We start from the raw sequence: 22,514 nt of genomic DNA on the forward strand, positions 1-22,514 counted from the left end.
GGATGGCAGCGTTAATTACAATACATAAACTGAAAAACAGCTAAAATAAAGTCCTTTCTTTCTTTCTCCCCCTGTTCCCTCCTTTCTGTCACCCTGTGCCTGGTAGAATATGTTGTGCTCTGGGTATCCAGTGCTAAGTGAAACAGGTATTGTTCCTCTGTTATGAAGCTTCAATTCTATCAATATTTAATCAAAGATTTCTAAATTCTATTATTATCTAACCAAAATGTACTTAATGGCTTACTGATGAGCAATTTCTTGACTAATTGGGTACACATATGTAGTAAAGTATGTAAAGTGTATCAATATGACAGCATTAATTATATCTAAACTTAACTGTACAGATTAATGTATATACCCATATAACCATCATCCAGATTAAGGTACAGAAACATTTCTAGCACCCCATAAGTTTCTCTCACTTCTCTTCCCAATCTATGCTTACCTTCTTGAACATCATATAAATAGAATTATACAATATATACTCTTTTGCATCTGGTTTTATTTTCCTCAATATAATATTTATGGAGTTTATCAATGTTGCTGGGTATACCAGAAGTTTACTCTTTTTCATTGCTTTTCAACTGCTGACTTTTAAAGGACAGTACCAATTTTTTTTTACAGCCCTGAAACTTCTTTTAATTTCCAGACTTTATAAATATAAAATAGACCCTGATTATCCCCACACTCACATGGATAGTGTCGCTTTACTATCAAACATCATCCATACCTGTTCTTCAAAGATCTGGAATGACTTTTATACATTCATATAGCCACCACTTTAGTTTATATTTAGATATTTTGGTTCATATATTTTTTCCAACTCATATAATCTGGGTGGAATTTGATTTTGTATTTTGATGGTGTGGATTCTGATAGCAAAGATTTTAATGTAAAATAGGCCTTAAAAATTTACTCTTTTTTCATACGTTGATGAATGTTAATGAAAACATTTTTTAAAATTTATTTTAATTTACTTATTTTTGGCTGTGTTGGGTCTTTGTTGCTGCGTGCGGGTTTTGTCTAGTTGCAGCGAGCGGGGGGCTACTCTTCGTTGCGGTGCACGGGCTTCTCATCGCGGTGGCTTCTCGTGGCTTCTCATTTAGCGGAGCACTGGCTCTAGGCGTGTGGGCTTCAGTAGTTGCAGCACGCGAGCTCAGTAATTGTGGCTCGTGGGCTATAGAGCACAGGCTCAGTAGTTGTGGCACACGGACTTAGTTGCTCCACGGCATGTGGGATCTTCCCAGACCAGGGCTCGAACATGTGTCCCCTACATTGGCAGACAGATTATTAACCACTGCACCACCAGGGAAGCCCAGTGAAAACATTTTAAACAACTAAAATGAACCAAATTTCTTCAAGTTATCTGCCCCCAACTCAGAGCTGAAGATACTTTGTGTTTGCCCTTGCAATGTGATGAAAAAGTACATTGAATTTAATGGATGGCTCACTTTCTAATTTATTTATTTATTTTTAATCAAAAAAAATTTTTATTTATGGTCTTCGTTGCTGCATGTGGGCTTTTCTCTAGTTGTGGCGAGCGGGAGCTACTCTTTGTTGTGGTGCGCAGGTTTCTCCTTGCTGTGGCTTCTCTTGTGGCGGAGCATGGTGTCTAGGCATACGAGCTTCAGTAGTTGTGGCACACGGGCTTCAGTAGTTGTGGCACATGGGCTTAGTTGCTCCACAGCGTGTGGAATCTTCCCAGACCAGGGCTCGAACCTGGGTCTCCTGCCTTGGCAGGTGGATTCTTAACCACTGTGCCACCAGGGAAGTCCTGCCTTTCTAATTTAGATGTAGATGGATTTTAAGGGCAGAGGGTAGATAAAAGAAAGAAAGAGGACTGCAACGAAAAAAGGGAGTGTGTATTCTTTTTCAAGCAAGAGCCGTGAGGTATCCCATGAATGTGTGAAAGAGTCCACCTCAAGAATTGCCTGTCAGGAGTAGCCCTGACTTACCCAGGCCACAAACTCATCTAGTAAAGAGCTGAAAGTGGAAAAATAATCTAGAGCATCCAGGTCTTTTTCAGTAGTGGGCCACGTGATCAGAAATCCAAATATGGAGGGCACATGAATATTTTAATGGTGATCTGATGAGTTAATCACTGTCGCCAAAGAAGTAGATGTGGTTCAAAATAAAATATATGCAAACTGTGCAAGGGTAAAGCTTTGTACAGTGCTTGGATCTGCTGTCAGAGGTAGCTTTATTCTCTAGAGCTGTAGGAGCTATTGAAGATTCCCTGATAAGCAAACACATCCAGGATTTGTAGCGGTGGATTAACCAACAAAAGGCCAGTGAGTTCATGCACAGCTTAAGTTAACAAACTGAATAAACACTTTTATGATCCGCGTGAACAAATAAAATTTTACATAACAAGTGTGTTTTACATAAGCGATTAAATTATAACAAGTTCATGTGATGAAATATCACATTTACAAGTTTTAGAGTCAGACTGATATCTTTTGGAACGCTTTGTTTATTCTCATTAACTCTTAGTAAAATCAGGGAGCTCAGTTGGGATGCTCTGGGTTTCAAATAACAAAATAACTCTGACTCAAACTGGTTTAAACATTTGCTACTGACAACACCCTACTTCCTGGTACTGAATTTTGAAGCAGTAAACTTTCTTGGTTGTAGCTAACTGAAATCAGCTTTGACTCACTGAAGTATTCACTGGGATTTGTTGAAAGGTATTAGACTGCTTACGGAATTTCCGAGAAGGCTGGAGAACAAGCAGCCAGACATAAAGCCCCAAACCACATCAAAGGTCTGGCCAAGTGAAGACATCACCGTCATCGTTACCAGTCACTAAATGCCGCAACTTTACATCATCTTGCATGTCACTGAACAGAGCTAACATAGCAGCACTGCTGCCCCAGAAACTATCTAGCTGCAACTGCCATGGCATTCAGAGATGGTTTTTTACCCTCCTTGCTTCTGTACATCACTAGATCCTCATTCAAATTCTGGGAAGGGAATTTTTTTTTAATAAATTTATTTATTTTTGGCTGCGTTGGGTCTTCGTTGCTGCACGTGGGCTTTCTCTAGTTGCGGCGAGCGGGAGCCACTCTTCGTTGTGGTGCGCGGGCTTCTCATTGCCGTGGCTTCTCATGCTGCAGAGCACGGGCTCTAGGTGCGCGGGCTACAGTAGTTGTGGCTCAGGGGCTCAGTAGTTGTGGCTCGCGGGCTCTAGAGCACAGGCTCAGCAGTTGTGGCACGTGGGCTTAGTTGCTCCGCGGCATGTGGGATCTTCCCAGACCAGGGCTCGAATCCGTGTCCCCTGCATTGGCAGGCAGATTCTCAACCACTGCGCCACCAGGGAAGCCCCGGGAATTTCTTATTGGCTGAGGCTTGGTCATGTGTTTATGCTTGGCTGCAAAGAAGGCTAGAAAAGTGACTATCTAGAACTTTCAATTCTTATACTAGGAGACTGTTTCTGCATCCTATCAAGACTCATAAAGTTCAAGAATTCCCCAAACGTAGAAAGGGGTTCAGATGCTGGGCAGCCAAAAGAATGACAAAAGTTCATCAGAATTTTAAACTACAATAACAAGAATCAGAGCATGTATAGTTTAATTTTAAAGACCTTTGCCCTACCTGGCTAATCTCCAAAAATACTCTTTGTTCTTGGTACTTCTGTGGTCACAGGAATTTAAAGAGTTTCTAAACAATTTTTCCTTATCTTTCTGAGAAGGCAATTTCAGCATGGTATTTAAGTTCTCTAGATATCAAGTAAACTTGTAACATATTTCTATAACTGAAGCTAATCTAAGAAATTAAATCCCATAATTTGTAACTTTCACAGTATGGAGTCTTTACTCATATCTGTTTTCCTTTGTTCAGGGAATTCTTATAATGTTCCAGTTTCATGATTTCGTTTCATTGAGATTGTCCGAAGAGCTAAAACTAATATAATCAACCAGTTACAAGTATAAAAGTTAAGTGATATTCTTTTCCCAAGAGCATTTTTCTGATTGCCAGAGCTGGCCTCGAGGATGCGAGGAGGCCACTGAAAGGGCTCAGAGCTCAGTGGTGTCTTAGGACCACCAGCTCTCAACCAATGAAGGTCGGGGGTTGGTAGATACGTACCTCTGCTTCTTCACCTCTTAGTTAGAATAATGCTGAGACGTGTTCTTACACTTTCCTATTCCCCTAATGCTGTTTCCTGGAACCACCTCTCAAACTACTAACATTCACCTTCTTTTCTCAGTTTTGGCTTCTGGAGGAAGGGGAGGACCCAACACAAGCCATTAAGTGAATCAGATTACTTAGGACACTCAGTTTTATCAATTATGGATGAAAAGAGTGGACCAGCAGTTAGAACTTACTGGAATACTAGTATGTTTGCTGTCTCCTCTCTCTCTCTCTTCCAGGCAGGCTATGCCATGAGTCATGCTGGGTGTAAATGGCCCCATTTGATAGATGGAAAAACTGATGGTGGAAGAATTTAAGTATCTTTTCTAAAGCCACCCTGCTAATGAGTGAATTTGAACTCAGGTCCATCTAATTCTTTCTACTATGCCATACCATCTGCTGATGTCAAGACCATCTTAAGTATGCATGAATATAGGTTCTCTCCTGTGCCAGTGCTAGATCTTCATAACACTATCAGTTTGCAGAAAAGCCTTTGCTAAATTTATTAAATGCCATTAACAAAAATCATATATAAAATCACCACCTGCTCTCCGTCACTGTTGATGGGGGTGTATATTAGTACAATCTTTGGAGGACAATGTGACGATATTAATCAAAGTTTTAAAACACATAGCTAAAAATTACCGTATTTTTAATTTATATCAAGGTTCTGATGTACAGAATTTAAACTTCAAATAGTTCTGAAAGGCTTATAATGGGAAACAACAGAACCCTCCTCCAACCCTTTCCTCTTCCAGGCAACCACGTCACATTCTTTTAGCTGTTTCTTCTGTATTTATGACACATGTCTAAATAAATGTCATTTCTGCTTTTTTTTTTTTTTTGGTTTCCCAACTTTACATATTATCAATTGACATTATCAACCCGCCCCACTTATAGGATATCAGGCTTCCTCTCATTTTGCTAAGGCACATCTTCAAAGAGCTTCTTTTTCTTTTCTTTTTTTTTTTAAGTTTATTTATTTTATTTATTTATTTTTGGCTGCCTTGGGTCTTCGTTGATGCGCGCCGGCTTTCTCTGTTTGCGGCGAGCGGGGGCTACTCTTCGTTGTGGTGCGCGGGCTTCTCATCGCGGTGGCTTCTCTTTTTGCGGAGCATGGGCTCTAGGAGTGTGGGCTTCAGTAGTTGTGGCATGCAGGCTTCAGTAGTTGTGGCACACGGGCTTAGTTGCTCTGCGGCATGTGGGATCTTCCCGGACCAGGGCTCGAACCCGTGTCCCCTGCATTGGCAGGCGGATTCTTAACCACTGTGCCACCAGGGAAGTCCCAAAGAGCTTCTTAATATAACTTCATAGCAGGTTAATGTTTTTAGCACCTGTAGGTGTAAAAATACCTTCATTTTATTCTCATATTGATTTTTATTTTGACTGGGTAGCAGGTGTCCTGAATTTGGGAGGCATTTTTCCATCACCTTCTCACATTCACAGTTTTTCGAGACATCAGATGCCCTTCAGATGGTGGCTCCTTTTCTTTCCTTTTCTGAAAGCTTTTGGATCTCCTTTTTAACCTGGGTGCTCTAAAATTTCTTGATTTTGCCCTGGCATGGGTATTTTTTTAACATATTATGCTGAACGTTTAGTGCAGGTTTCAAACCTGAAAACTCATGCTTTTCAGTTGTAGGCTATTTTTATTGTTATTTCTTTGATAATTTCCTGCCCACTATTTTCTCTCTTTCACACTTTGGAAATCCTAACTATTAGACCTCATGAATTGATCCTGTAAATCTTACCGTTTCTCTTCTCTCTCTCTCTCTCTCTGAGGCATGTACATATGCATTGCAATTATTCATTTATTTATTTTTAAATTAATTTTTATTGGAGTATAGTTGCTTTACAATGCTGTGTTGCAATTATTTATTGATGACCAGTCTGTCGGCTAACACAAACACTATATCTTTTGTTATTAATAAGCCTGGTAGAAACTCAACACAACAGGTTTAGCCAGGACTTACTGTAGATGCCATCACGACATTCATGAGAAAATTTTCAGTAGCTTGGAGAAGTCAGGAGAGAGAGATTTTTAATCTTTTGAGCATAAGTGGCAATTAAAGTACTGGACATAAAATTTATTTTAGAAAGAATGCAGAGTGAGAAGAGAACCAAACTGTGTAGTTAATAAACAGAAGATGACTTTAAAAGAGAGAAAATTGAATTATAACCCCAAGTGTAAAATAAATATCTATAGGTCCATATTGGTATAAATAAATGATTTAATAAATTAATTAAGGACAGTAGACAAATGTTGGATGCAGAGGAATTCCGAATAATTTATATAGATACTCTACCCTCAAGAAGGTGGAGGAGAGGGCTTCCCTGGTGGCGCAGTGGTTAAGAATCTGCCTGCCAATGCAGGGGACACAGGTTCAAGCCCTGGTCTGGGAAGATCCCACATGCTGCGGAGCAAATGAGCCCGTGCGCCACAACTACTGAGCTCCCGTGCCACAGCTACTGAAGCCCGCGTGCCTAGAGCCCGTGCTCTGCAACAAGAGAAGCCACCTCAACGAGCAGCCCGCACACCGCAATGAAGAGTAGCCCCCGCTCGCTGCAACTACAGAAAGCCCGCGTCAGCAATGAAGACCCAACGTAGCCAAAAATAATAAAATAAAAAATAAAATAAAAAAATTTAAAATCTGTTGTGTGATTTTAAAAAATAAATAAGATAATGAGAGTTTTGAAAACATATACTTTTCAAACTGTATATATTTACTTCCTAGGAATAATAGGAAATGTAACATGTTTTTGGAAATTGGTGTTAATTATAGGATTAACATGCTACTTTATTGTGGAGAATAAATTTTACTCACAGATAGAAATAATAAAAATCATTATTTTTTCATTAAAACAAATTTCATTGTGTTAATGGTAGAATACAGTATTTCCATGAATTCTTATGCTAAATCATAAAATGATTTTTCACTTCTGGTGGGTTGTTTTAGTTTATGTATCCCAGGAGTCATTCTCCTTGAAATTTAGGGGGGGAAGTTTGAGAAGCACTGATTACATCTCATCTTCTTTCTCCTTTTTTTTTTTTAACATCTTTATTGGAGTATAATTGCTTTACAATGGTGTGTTATTTTCTGCTTTATAACAAAGTCAATCAGTTATACATATACATATGTTCCCATATCTCTTCCCTCTTGCGTCTCCCTCCCACCCTCCCTCTTCCTCCGTCTTTATTGCTCTAATGGCTAGGAAATTCAGAATATCATATCCCAGACATTCAGTAATATGCAATCCCATTAATTTTGTTATCCATTTATTTAAACACTCATTCATGACTTCTGATTTAATTATCACTCTTGTTTGTATTTGCTTTCTGTTTTTTTTCTTATCTTTATTTATCAAATACACCTTTATGTGTATTCATTATCTGCTGCTTTATAGACTTTTTGGGAAGTAGATGGGGGCATAAACTATATCTATTTTTATCTACCTATCACATTATTTTAGTCATTGTCTTTTTGGGTGAGTTTATTTTGAGTTTTTCTTCAAAGACAGTGACATGACTTATTAATTTTGTATGGCACTTTTATTAAAATCACTGGGAGATTAACCTAATCTAATACAAGGAGGTTAGATAATCAACATAAGAGACATTAGTATTCCTTAGGCTATCTAAAAGGAATAATTATATTGCTGTACTTTAAAATACGTAAGGCACTTAAAAATACAAGGAAAACCATCAGTTCTATGCATTTGGGCACAAGAAATTTGCATTTCTCCTAGGTTTTCCTATGCAAATTTTTTCAGAGGCAAAAACAACCCAACATTTTAAATGGGTATTTTTAGCAGCATTTATATGTAGAGGCCACATGATATCATGATGATGTAAAAACATTTTTGTAGAGCAGGAATATCCTATCATGTCCCCTGAGTGGCAGAGGAATATGTCATTGCAACCCATAAAAATATTTTTGCTATCTTATTACCTCCATTCTGAATAACTTAATCAGATCATTTGACTTTGTGAAGTACAAAGCGACTCATTTTGGTTGCAGTAAATGAGAGAACTTTAAAAATTATTTCTTAGATTGGCACATGACTTTTGATAGGGGAATTGTGACTACCTGGGGGGGAAGTTGTAGGAGAAAGAAAATGACAAATAAATAGGTGAAAGAGCATTACAATGAGGCTTATGGCATAGAAAATATCATTCACATAGCAAGGTATAGGGGTGTTATGCTTTTTAAAAATGAGTGTGAGTGTATACCAGACTTAGAGTAGAAAAGACTGTGTTTGAATCTTCAAGATTGGACAGTGACTTAAAATTTTTGACACAATTTATTCATTGTTATAATGTAGATATTACTCTCTCTCAAGGCTGTCCTGAGGGCTAAATGACATGCCGATAATCACTCCATTTAAAAGTGGCCCCAATATAACTTAATCTCTCATTTTCTCAATGCGATGTTGAAAAAATGTTTTAAGTCACTTGAAAACATAAACTTCTAGAGTGTACATTAGTTAAATGACTATGTTAAGTATAGTAATTTTGTTATGACTGCTGGCTTGACTGACCTTGGGCAAACTCTTTACCTATGACCTTTGGTGACATCCCCCATAATGGAGGAAAATATGCTGACCCAACTCAAATGCCTATTGGTAGAATTCAACACACACATATCCTTAGGATATATTGCACCTTGTATTAGTTTGCTAAAGCTGCTGTAACAAAGTATAACAAATTGGGTGGCTTAAGCAACAGAAAACCATCGTCCTACAGTTCTGGAGACTAAAAGTTGGAAATCAAGATGTTGTCAGAGTTCACAGATGTAGAGAACAAACATATGGACACCAAGGGGGGGGAAGTGACAGGGGTGGTGGTGGTGGTGTGATGAATTGGGAGATTGAGATTGACATATATACACTAATATGCATAAAATGGATAACTAATAAGAACCTGCTGTATAAAAAAATAAATAAAATAAAATTCAAAAAAAACCTCATCTGCACAACATTGTAAATCAACTATACTCCAATAAAAATTAAAATAATAATAATAATAAAAAAAAGAAAAGATGGTGTCAGGGTTGGTTTCTCTGAGGGCTGTGAGGGAAGGATGTGTTCTTGGCTTCTCTTTTTTGGCTTGTAGATGGCCATCTTCTCCCCATATCTCTTCACATTATCTTCTCTGTATGCATCTCTCTGTGTCCAAATTTCCCCTTTTTATAAGGACACTAGTCATGTTGGATTAAAGGCCATCCTACTCCGGTATGACCTCATCCTAATGAACTACATCTGCATAGATTCTATTTCCAGGAGGTCACATTCTGAGATACTGGGGGTTAGAACTTCAACATATGAATTTTGGAGAGACATGATTCAACCCGTAGCATGCTCACATAGAACTCTGTACTACATATCACAATTGTGTAATGTTGAATATGTTCTTATACCTTCCAAAGTATTAATGAAAAAGACAACCTCTTTCAGATTAAATATTTGCTCAAAATGTTATGCAGTTTAAATGAATCAACATTTGGGCAGAATATCCAGTCGAGGAAAAAGTTGAGGGGGAAAAACCCTCTCTCTAAATTGAAGAGGTAGGAAAACTGAATATGTAGGATGAATTTGACACGGGCACATGGTGTGCTAGGCTTTCTGTTTCCCCTCCACCATGTGTCCTCCATGTTAACTCTCATGGTCAAGGTGCCTGAAGCTGTTTCATCTCCTACCTTGCAGGTTTCATCTTCTCCTCTCCCAATATTCTATGCCTTTCCTAGACTCCTATGTAAACAACGGTCCTTGCCCCAAAATTTCAATGTTAATTAGTTCCTACGAACTGACTATAAACTTGTGGATATGATGCCGATTAGTTTGTATTTCTTCTTTATTCCTCCATTGACTTTTCAGATGTTCTTCGAACCCAAATCTACACATCTACTCAACACAATATATAAGCAATTGGGGGATAATTTTAGAAATAGAACTTTCTTTCATGAGAATGTTAGAAATAATGTTTGAGCTAAGGATCCTTACCGTACAGGATTTCTCTTAACCACTTGGTCAGGGACCAATTTGATCACTGTCTTTTCCCTTCAAAATGGAAATTGCTTCATTTTTTTTTTTCTGGTTTTACACACACAATCCATACTTCTTATAATAAGTTCAGAAAATAACAATATAAAGGCACAGTAACAACCTTTTATTATTTTTATATCTCTTTCCAAACTTTTTCTATACATTTATAGCCATGCACATATTTTACAAAATGGTGCCATATATGTACACTCTGCTTGTAATAGTCTCTCTACACTGAAAAATGCTGCATGAACATATTTCTTTGTGGCCAAAGGGAGCTTCATATTATCATTTTAATAGTTACATGATATTCCTTATGTAGCTATGTCATGATGCATTTAATAGACTGACCCTTCAATCTTGAGCTATGACATTTTTTTAGAAAAGTTTCCAGATTTCACACCAATTTTTACCTCTTTGTTAGGGGCCAGCCTTTTAAGGTTCAAACTACTGTTAGGAGCTGGCCTTTTTAGATTCAAACTACAAGTTTTCACAATAAAAATAGAAACCCAGGGCACTGACACCTGAGCCACAACTCCTGTCAAGTCCCATCCTGTGCAGAGTGCTACCGTTTTTCCACTGTGAAACATTACTTGAGCAGAGTCTCAAAATAGCCCTCCCTCTGTTTAGCATGCCAGGGTCTCACTTGTGTTATCTGGCCCTCCCAAAGCGGTCAGCAAGAATTCTCAACTCCTCGGCCTTAGAGTCTCCAAGTCCCTGTGACAGACCAGACTTAGCAATCAGGGTATAATGTCAGGGGAACTGTGGGCCTTTGGAACTTCGGGAGAGCAAGTGGGAATGCAGACGCGTGGAGTCAGCCAGTCCCCTGTCTCCACCCGTGGCAAGAGATCACGGCGTCATGCATAGAAATATTCTGAGTTGGGGATAAAGGTCAGGGGTACAGGCTTATGGTGTGCCCAAAACCCAGCCTAAGCAGCTCACACTTTGTACATGCTGTTACCTATAAATGACAGACCTGGTTTAGGGGGATTATAGATTTTTCGAGTCTTTAATTCTTTAATTTCCACTAGTAAAAGTTGGTCAAAGAACACGGGCTTCAAAATCAGACAGTCTTAAGTTCAAGGCTAGATTTGCCACTTATTGTTCATGAGAACCAGTACTTCAGGCACTCAACAAATACTTATTAAATAAATGTGTTGAATGTATGTCTGTGAATAACAGTTTCTCCAGCTGTAAAATGAGGATGATAATCGTACGAATTCATGGGGCTGTTGTGAGGACAATTTGATGAATGTACAATTGTCATATAAAAGATGCTCCATAAATTACAGCTGGTACTTTATTATTCTCAGAAGAAAAATTAGAGCTTTTCTTCCCAGAATCCTTTTTATAGTCCTCTCACTAGATTTATTTGTTCAACAAGTAGTTATCAAATAGGCACCATGATAAGTATGGGGAAAACATGGTGAATAACACACTGTCCAGGACTGCAACCTAGAAATATCCATTCATTCATTCATTCATTGAACACTTACTTATTCACCACTTGTTAGTCAGGTACAGAGCACACAATCTACCTCCAAAATATTTTTTTTGTATCTATCTGCTTGCTTCCATCACCATCGTCATCTTCCTATGGACCACAGCCACAGGTTCCTTACTATTCTCCCTGCTTCCATTCTTGACTTTTTTTTTTTTTTTTCATTCTTGACTTTTTAAAACCACTTCACATCCAAGGTGCTCTTTTAAGACTATAAATCAGAATGTGCCTTCCCTTTGTTAAAGCACATCCATTTAGAATAAGATACAAATGTGTTACCTTGGCCTACATGGCCCTACATGACCTGGTCCCTTCCTACGTCTCCAGCCTCAGCTTAGCTCACTCACGTCACTCTCTCCCTGCCCCTATGTTTCACAGCCTCAGTTCCTAGAACCAGTCAAGCTTTTTTCAACCTCAAGGCCTTTGCCCATGCTGTCCTTTCTGTCTGAAGTGCCATCTCCTCGGCTCTTTGGATGACAGGCTTTTTCTCATCCTTCATGTTTCAGTCAAAGGTCACCTTTTCAGAGAAGGTCGGACCTAATGACCATTATTTAGTCCTTCACACAGCATCTTGTTTATTTCCTTCTTACTGCTTTTTGCAATCTGCATTTATTGCTTTTATTTATTTGCTTACCTTTTTATTGTCTGTCTCTCCCACTAGACCATAAGCCCCATGAGGGCAGGAGCTTTGCCTAGGACTGTGCCTGCCACAGAGTAGGCACTCAATTATTTATTACAGGAAAGAATGAATGAGTGAATTTCCATTGCTCGATAACCTCCAGGAATAGGAATTCTTTTTTTTTAAATTTTTAATATTAAAAAAACAATACTTTTTTGGCCACGCCATGCGCTTGCACGATCTTAGTTCCCCAACCAGGGATTGAACCTATGCCCTCGGCAGTGAAAGCACGGAGTCCTAACCACTAGACTGCCAGGGAATTCCCAGGAATAGAAATTCTGAACTTCAGGTTGGTACATTCTAGGAGTCATATCTTCTGATGTGAAAAGTTATTTTTATGTTGGACTAAGTTTAAAAAATGGATAGAATGTGACCTAGAGAGAAGGGAAAGTCAGTCTCCTCTAGGAGAACAGCAGAGTGGAACACACTGCAGCAGCAAAGAATTTTAAAACTCATTTGTATTTAGGGACACAATGACTTCCTTCTCCACTGTCCTCTAAGTAAGGTTAAGGCTTCATGGTGAAGAGGATGGGCTTTGGCACCAAGAGCCTGGATTCACATCCCTGCCCTACCGTTTATTAGCTGTGTGACCACAGGCAAGTTAGATAATGGCTCTGAGTCCATTCGAGTGAGAAATGGCCCCCTGAGCCCTCTACGGAGTAAGCACTCAGTTCATGTTAATTAAATATCCTTTTTAGGGCTTCCCTGGTGGCGCAGTGGTTGCGCGTCCGCCTGCCGATGCAGGGGAACCGGGTTCGCGCCCCGGTATGGGAGGATCCCGCATGCCGCGGAGCGGCTGGGCCCGTGAGCCATGGCCGCTGGGCCTGCGCGTCCGGAGCCTGTGCTCCGCAACGGGAGAGGCCACGGCAGAGGAAGGCCCGCATACCACAAAAAAAAATATATATATATCCTTTTTATTCCACCCAAAAGATTTTTTTAGGCTTACCATTGCAAGTTTAAAAGACACCAATAGCCAAGACCTAGCACAGTGCTAGGTATGTCATAGATGCTTAAAAAGTGGGAGTTCACTGGTGGGAATGTAAGTTGGTGCAGTCACTGTGGAAAAGAGTATGGAGGTTTCTCAAAAAACTACAAATAGAACTACCATTTGACCCAGCAATTCCACTCCTTGGTATATATCCAAAAAAAATGAAAACACAATTTGAAAAGATACATGCACCCCAATGTTCATAGCATTATTTACAATTGCCAAGATATGGAAGCAACCTAAGTGTCCATAAACAGTTGAATGGATAAAGAAGTTGTGGTATGTACACACACACACACACAAACACACACACACACGCACACACGCAATGGAATACTACTCAGCAATAAAAAAGAAGAAAATTTTTGCCATTTGCAGCAACATGAATGGACTTGGAGGGTATTATGCGAAGTGAAATAAGTCAGACAGAGAAAGACAAATACTATAAGATATCACTTATATGTGGAATCTAAAAAATACAACAAACTAGTGAGTATAACAAAAAAGACGCAGACTCACAGATATAGAGAACAAACTAGTGGTTACCAGTGGGGAGAGGAAAGGGGGTAGGGGCAGTATAGGTGTAGGGGATTAGGAGGTACACATTATTATGTATAAAATAAGCTACAGAATATATTGTCTGACACAAGGAATATGGCCAATATTTTACAATAACTATAAATGGAGTATAACCTTTAAAAATTGTGTATCACTATACTATATACCTGTAACATATAATATTGCTCGTCAACTATACTTGAATTTAAAAAAAAAAGAATGCACTGGTGAAAGAGGAGCTAGCATCAGGAAACAAAGTGTGAGTGCAACATAAGGGTGCAGTGGTTCTCATACTTGAGTGTGCATTAGAGTTAGCTCGAGGGCTGGTTAAACCACAGAGAGCTGAGCCCCTCCGTGAGTTTCTGATTCAGTAGGTCTGGTGGGGCCTGAGAATGTGCATTTCTAACAAGTTTCCAGGAGATGCTGATGCTGCTGATACAGGGACCACACTTTCAGAATGACTGCCAGGGGTTAAATACACCGACCAACTCTGGGTGCCAGACGGGTTGCATTCAAGTCCCAAGTACATCTCCTCACTAGGTATGTGATCTCCAGCAAGTTGCTTAATCTCTCTGGCCTCAGTTCCTTCATCTGCAAATAGAGATAAAATAGAGCCTTCCTCTAGAAGTTTTTATGAGGTTTAAATGGGGCCTTTCACCTTGTAATTGTTCCATACACATTGACTGCTATTTGAAAATAAAAACCAATTAAAATGAATTTATAACAGTGCTATCCAGTAGAACTTTCTGGGATTATGCAAGTGTCCTCGGCGCTGTCCAATTCGGCAGCCATTAGCTGCACGTGGCTACAGAGCATTTGAAATGTGGCCAGCACAACTGAAGAGCTGAATGTTTAATGTTAATTTCAATTAATTTGAATTTAAGTAGCCACATGTGACTGGAGAAGCACAAATGTCCAGTTAGCATTCCTCCCCGAGACCTGGGCAGAGCCATCTTGGTGGCAGCTCTTTGGAAAGCTGACAATACAGGGTGGCCTGAAGACCTGGGTGTGCGTGGATCTGCCACTTTCTGACAGCTGATCTTAAGCAAGCAGCTCAGCTTCCCAGTAACTCAATCCCATCTGTAAAATGGGAACAGTAACACCTGTCCTGATTCCTCAGGAATTCTCTGTGTGTTTTAGTGGGGTAATTAATGTAAAACCATAAATGCAGTACAACTGCAAGGATTTCCTTAAAGCTTTATATCACTTCTTCAGATTTTCTTCTCTAGGACCTGTTTTAAGGGTTATGATTCTTCAGCCTTTTGTGTCCACAGTGTCCAACACACAGTAGGTCCTGAGTTAAAATGCAGCCTCCACACAGAACGTCTTCTCAGTTGGCCTGCGTATATCAGTGCTCTAGGACATGTAGTAAAAAGGAGGAAATATCTATGTTATTTTAAATACACCAATATTCCTTTTAAAATTTTACTGAGGGAATTCCCTGGCAGTCCAGTGGTTAAAACTCCACGCCATGGGCTTCCCTGGTGGCGCAGTGGTTGAGAGTCCGCCTGCTGATGCAGGGGACGCGGGTTCGTGCCCTGGTCCGGGAAGATCCCACATGCCGCGGAGCGGCTGGGCCCGTGAGCCATGGCCGCTGAGCCTGCGTGTCCGGAGCCTGTGCTCCGCAACGGGAGAGGCCACAACAGTGAGAGGCCCGCGTACCGCAAAAAAAAAAAAAAAAAAACTCCACGCCTTCACTGCCGAGAGTGTGGGTTCGATCCCTGATCGGGGAACTAAGATCCTGCAAGGCACACAACATAGCCAAAAAGAAAAGTTATTGAGAAGACTCTGGGGCGGATGCCCACCACTGCCAGGTGAAGCCAGGTCCTGGGGTTAGTTTAGTGCTGGTCTACCGGCAGGCAGAGCTGGTTCCTGGAGTCTGGCTTCAGGGCCCAGGGATCTCAGAGCTCGTTTCAGATCGTTGAGGGAGGGTTGGTTCCTGACACAGTTGGGTATGTGTTCTTGAGTGTCCTGAAGGTTGCGCTGTTCTGCTAATGGGCAGGGCCAGGGCTCAGATGGTCCCAGGATAGGATCTGGCCTGTGTTCCGGGAATCGTAGTTTCTTGCTTCTGGTGTCTGCCCCCTGGTGGATGCGGCTGGTCTAGAGGCTCATGCAGGCTTCCCGGTGGGAGGGGCCCGTGCCTTGGCCCTCCGGTGGGCTGGGTGAGCCCAGAGGAGGCGGTGGGCCCTTTAATCTTTAGAAAGCCTGCCTGCTGATGGGTGGGGCCGTGTCCCTGCCCAGCTAGTTGTTTGGCCTGAGGCGTCCCTGCAGGCTGTCGGGTGGGCCCAGGTCTTAGAGCTAATGAGCCAAGAGGTCAGCCGCCTACATCAACCGTGTTCACGCGGCTGAATGTTCCCCAGTGTGTCTGACACCAGTGTCAATGTCCCCAGGGTGAAGCACTGCCACCCCGGCATCTCCAGGAGCCTTTCCAAGACCAGCAGGTAGGTCTGGCTCAGGCTTCTATCAAGTTACTGCTTTTGCCCTGGGTCCTGGTGCACGTGAGATTTTATGCACGCCCTTTAGGAGTGAAGTCTCTATTTCCCCCAGTACCTAGGGGCTCCTGCCAGTAAGCCCTGCTGGCCTTCAAAGCCAAATGCTCTGGGGGCTTGTCTTCCTGGTGCCAGAGCCCTGGGGAGCCTGTGGGAGAACCTCTGCGATATAATTATTCTCCAGTATGTGGGTCAGCAACCCAGGGTGTATGGGATTTAATTATATTGTGAGTCTGCTCCTCCTACCCGTCTTGTGGTTCCTTCTTTATGTTTTTAGCTGTAGAAGATCTTTCCTGGTAGTTTCTAGTCTTTTCATCGATGGTGGTGATGCTGAAAGCTCAGCCTCTCTGCACCCAGTGCGGAACTGAATTTCAGAGACAGAGTTTTGGGTGAAGTAGAAAAGGATAGCTTTATTGCTTTGCCAGGCAAAAGGGGGTCACAGAGGGCTCTTGCCCTTGAAAACTATGTGTCCCAACCCAGGAGGATTTGATGAAGAGTTTTATAGCGATAGTTCAAGTGTGGGCTTGGTGACAAGATTAGGGTGTGTGCAGGGTCTCAGATGGTCAGTCTCCCAATCTTGATGAGCTTCTCTGGTGCCCGCCCCCCGCCACCTTTTTTAAAAAAACTTTTTGGCCGTGTTGCATGGCATGCGAGGTCTTAGTTCCCCAACCAGGGATCAAACCACCACCCCCTTCACTGGAAACGCAGAGTCTTAACCACTGGACCAGCGTCTGGCCCCTTTAATCTCGCCTCAGGTGGTTTCTTGTCTGCTCCTCCCTTGATTAGCAACTGTTCGAATCTGCCCTTTGGAACTCACGGAAGGTCATGGAGGCTGGAGTCTTGCCTACAAGAAATGGGGGACAAGGGCTTCCCTGGTGGCGCAGTGGTTGAGAGTCCGCCTGCCGATGCAGGGAACACGGGTTCGTGCCCCGGTCCGGGAAGATCCCACGTGCCGCGGAGCGGCTGGGCCCGTGAGCCATGGCCGCTGAGCCTGCGCGTCCGGCCACAACAGTGACAGGCCTGCGTACCGCAAAAAAAAAAAAAAAAGAAATGGGGGACAAAAAAAGGCTTCCATGCCCAAGAGCCCCACAGGGTCCTTCTCGGTTTCAGTTGTTCTGCAGATCGTTGTGATTTTGGTGTGCTCGTGAGAGGAGGTGAGCTCAGGGTCCTTCTACCCTGTCATCTTGGCCGCTCTCCCCATTCTGAAATGTTTTGCCTAGCGTTGGCACTGAAGGTGGAAGCACGTCGTAGGAACCAAGGGAGAAGATGGGCAAGCAGGCTTCGGGGCCCACGGAGAGGACTGGCTGGAAGAGGGCAGGCGAAACACTGACTCTGCCCACCTGCGAGCCAGCACTAGCCCCGGGGCCCCCTAGGATTCCACAAGCAGCCACCTGCTGACAGGGCCCTGCTAAGCAGCATCCGCTCAAGGCAGGGCCTGGCGACCAACCAGACTCGGGGCCTACATGGCCGCCCACGTAGTTAGCCCATGAAGGACCCGTGCAGCCCTCTTAGGGGGAGCCCCTAGAGCATAAAAAAGTTATTGTCCAAAAATGATGTTTATTTTGTCACAATTATGAACAACACACTTATTTTAAAAATTGGAAAATGCAGGGTACTATATAAAAAATATTTAATTCTCCCACAATCCCTCCACCTGAGATAACCCTCATTAACTTTTTTTTTTTAAACTCTGGCCACGCCGCACAGCACGCGGGATCTTAGTTCTCTGACCAGGGATTGAACCCGTGCCCCGTGCAGTGGAAGTGCAGAGTCTTAACTACTGGACTGCCAGGGAATTCCCACCCTCATTAACATTTTGAGGCATTTCTTTCCAATTATGAGTATGGGTATGTATTCATTCATTCATTTAATAAGTATTTTTTGAATGCCTGCTATGGGCCAGGCACTTTTCTAGATGATGGTAATACAGCAATGAACAAAATAGACCAAAAAAAAAAGTTTCCCTCATGGAGCTTACATTCTAGTGGATGATATTTGAAAACTCAGTAAAATATATGTAAAAATTTAAAAACATAATTAAGTTAATATTGTTTATACCATTATATATGCTGCTTATGGTGTTTTCCCCTTTGCATTATGTTGGGAGAATTTTCTAATTTTTGTTTTTTTAAGTAGGTCTGTCCTTATACCCATTGCCTGCTGAGCCAATACACGGGCCTCGCTGGGGCAAAAGGAAAAATAAATACTTAAGTTATGTGTTTAGGATCTTGATAGCCTGGGGTGTGATGTTCTTAGGGGATCAACTGGACTGTCCAATACTGTATCCCTTGGAATATCCTGTGCAAAACCAGAGAATCCGAAGTCCAGGAGTCAAGGTTCACATCTCGGATTTTACTGAGTCTTCAGGCATCACCATTTCATCTGTGACTCTGACACATTTCTTTAGGTTTTAAAAAAAGTTTTCTGGAGTCCTCAGGACCCATATTGTTTGTGGTCCACCCTCTTCTATTCCTGCACGACGAACCTGGCGAATTATTCTACTCCTTTGTAGGTTCAGGTGAAAACAACTAAAACTTAAATCCTGAAAGAGGCTTCTGAATCAGAGTAGTGAGGCGCATGGGTGGGGGGAGCAAAGCTCATACCATGATGAGGGGAGGGGTGTAGCCACTGGACAGAAAGAGCAAGAAGAGTTTGTCCTCTTCTGTGCCCTGGGCCTTGACAACCATGGTCCCCTCCTTTGCACACGGAGACTCTTTCTTCTTATTTCTTCCCTTCCTCCTCTCTCCCATGCCCCACAGACTTTGCCCCTTAGGGTCTGCAAAAGGAACCCGAAGGAACCCATATTTCCTCAAAACATCAAGGGCAGGGATCTTGTCTGACTTGAGAATAAAAGAACAAATCCATGAGTGAATGAAATTCACTAGGGTAGCCTTTGATGGGCAGCAAGTGTGTTCTGTTGATGGCCCCCAAGGTAAATCATCTAGAGGGGTTTTTTTTTCTATTGTCTAGAAGGTAATAAGGAAGATGTCAGCTGGTTGCTGGTGTCTGCCCATCAAAGGTTTCAGCCGAGACAGAGTCGGAAATGAAGACATTCTACACAATGAATAGCATGACAGAGCCATATGTGCTGAAGACAATAGCCAACATGTCTTGCTGCTTTGGTATTTTACTGCTGATAATTTCAGATGACATCTCTGCTTCTCTTCTTTTGTTCCTTTCCACATTCTTCACTGCATCATTCAGGCTGACAATTCATTTACATTGCTAATAGTCATAAAAATGCAACCATTAGCAATGAAAGGCTTTGCTACCAGAGGAAGAGACCCTATAACGTAGTATAAGAGTGTGGAGCAGAGCTGTCCAATAGAAATAGAATAAAAGCCATGGATATATTTGAAAGTTTTCTCATAGCCACATGAAAAAGGAAAAAAATAGATGAAACTAATTTTGATCATGTCTTATTGAATGCTTTGTATCCAAAATATTTTAACGTGTAATCATGAGAAAAACTGTTAAAGAGACATTTTGTATATGCGCCTTCAAAATCTATCGTGTATTTTACACTTACAGTGCATTTCAATTCCCACTGGCGACGTGTCATGTGCTCAACAGCCATGTGGGCCAGTGGACACCGTATTGGGCAGTGCAAGTGTGGGCTCTGCACCTGATACTAGGATTATACTAGGGGTATAATCCTAGGAAAGTAACGTAACCTCTGTGTTCAGTTTCCTCATCTGTAAACTGGAGGAAATGTTAGTCCCTACCTCATTTAGAATTAGATTTTATCAGGATTAAATGAACACTTAGAACATTCCCTGACACAAAGCTGGCGATTAGTAAATGTTAGCTCTTACGATCTTCAGATATATGATGTTCACCACCATCCTTATAATGATCAAAGCTGTCTTTCAGTATGGTCTTACTCTGGGCTTTCTAAATTGGGACTGTATGTCTGATATCTTGCAATGATGAAATTATATGCCACTTCAGAATTCCTATCTCACTTCAAAGATTTTCAGGGAGAGTTGGGTTCTGAGCTGTGCTTTCACAAAGCTGGATAACCTGTAATTTAACAAACTTCTTTAATACTATTAACGTCTGCAATTAGAGTCCTTTTGAATTTTCCAAATAAGCAGTATCATATTTTTATTAGGAGGTAAAATTAGGTTGACAGCTATAAAGTTATCCAGCTTGCTTTTTGATGATCTCTTTTTTTTAAATTTTTTTTCATCCATTGTGCTTAGCAGTCTGATGGGCCCTTTTAATTTTTTTTTAAAGATTTATTTATTTTATTTTTGGCTGTGTCAGGTCTTAGTTGTGGCATGTGAGATCTTTGTTGAGGCGTGCAGGATCTTCACTGTGGCGTGTTGGCTTCTCTTCTCTAGTTGTGGCGCGCAGGATTCCAGGGCACGTGGGATCTGTAGTTTGCGGCACGTGGGCTCTAGTTGAGGGGCTCGAGCTTAGTAGTTGTGGCACGCAGTCTTAGTTGCCCTGCGGCATGTGGGATCTTAGTTCCGTGACCAGGGATCGAACCCACGTCTCTTTCATTGCAAGGCGGATTCTTTACCACTGGACCACTAGGGAAGTCCCTTGATGATCTCTTAAGAGACTGAAACCATGTTTCACTACAATAAGAAGATAGCACTTGTCTTCTTGAAACTATGGCTTACAGCCACAAATCCTTATTAATATCTCAGGATGTATTTCAGGGCCTAAGCACCATGATATAGAAATTGTTACCTGAGGCGCTTTTATGACAGCTTTTGAATAAACAATAGAGTAATTTTACAACAGTTGTTTTGGACCACTTTAAAAATCAGATCTTCCTCGACTTACGATGGGGTTACGTCCCCATACACCCAATGTTAAGTTGAAAATATTTAAGTCAGAAATGCATTTAATACACCTAACTTGGGGAATATCATCCCTTAGCCTAGCCTACCTTAGTGTAAGTGCTCAAGAACACTTACATTGACCTACAGTTGGGCAAAATTATCTAACATAAAGCCTATGTTATAATAAGGTATTGAATATCTCAAGTAATTCATTGAATACCTTACTGGCAGTGAAAAACAGAATGGTTGTCTGGGTACAGGGTGGCTGTAAATGTATCAGTAACCGCATGATCACCAGGCGGACTGGCAGCTGCACCGGCTCCACTGCCCAGCATCATGAAAGAGTATGTGAGAGAGTACCCTACTGCATAAGCTAACCAGGGCAAAGGTCAAAATTTAAAATTCAAAGTACGGTTTCTACTGAATGTCTGTTGCTTTTGCACCATCATAAAGTAGAAAAATTCTAAATCTAGCCATCGTAAGTTGAGGGCCATCTATATATCTTAGAAGTTTCCACATCTCTAATTCTTTCATTTATTTATATATTCACTCATTCATTCATTCATTCAACTATTTGTTTATTCAACAAATATGCATTGAAGGCTTACTATGGGCCAGAAACTTTGCTAGTTACTGAGGAGTCGACAGTAAACAGAACATATAGTCCCTGCCCCCGCAAAATTACAAGCCAGGGGCGGGGGGGAGAAAGATGTTAATCAAATAATCATGCAAATAAAATTGCCAACTGGCATGATTGCTATTAAGAAGAGGAAAAGTTGCTTTGAGAGTCTATGAGGAATGAATTTGATTTGGTCAGAGAAGTTTTCCCCAAGGAGGTGCTGATGGGGCTGAGAGCTGGAGGAGTAGGAGGAGTTAACCAGGTGGAGATGGGAGGGAACTGCATTCCAGGTGGAGGGAACAGCATGAACAGAAGGCCTGAGGTGGCAGGGACATGGTGAGGGGAGAGACGGAAAGAGGACCGTGAGCCTTAAACAGAGTGAGGGTAAGTTGGCTGAGGTTGAGCTGGAGAAGTAGGTAGAACCAAACATTGCAGGTTCCTGATGGCCACATTAAGGATTTTATATTTATATTTTTAATTTTATTGAAGTATAGGTGATTTACAATGTTGTGTTAATTTCTGCTGTACAGCAAAGTGATTCAGTTATACATATATATATATATATATACGTTCTTTTTCATATTCTTTTCCATTATGGTTTGTCATAGGATATTGAACATAGTTCCCTGTGCTATACAGTAGGACCTTGTTGTTTATCCATCCTATATATAATAGCTTGCACCTGCTAACCCCAAACTCCCAATCCTTCCCTCC

This window comes from Physeter macrocephalus, chromosome 6 (assembly GCF_002837175.3).
Source record: "Physeter macrocephalus isolate SW-GA chromosome 6, ASM283717v5, whole genome shotgun sequence".
Classification (NCBI taxonomy): Eukaryota; Metazoa; Chordata; class Mammalia; order Artiodactyla; family Physeteridae; genus Physeter; species Physeter macrocephalus.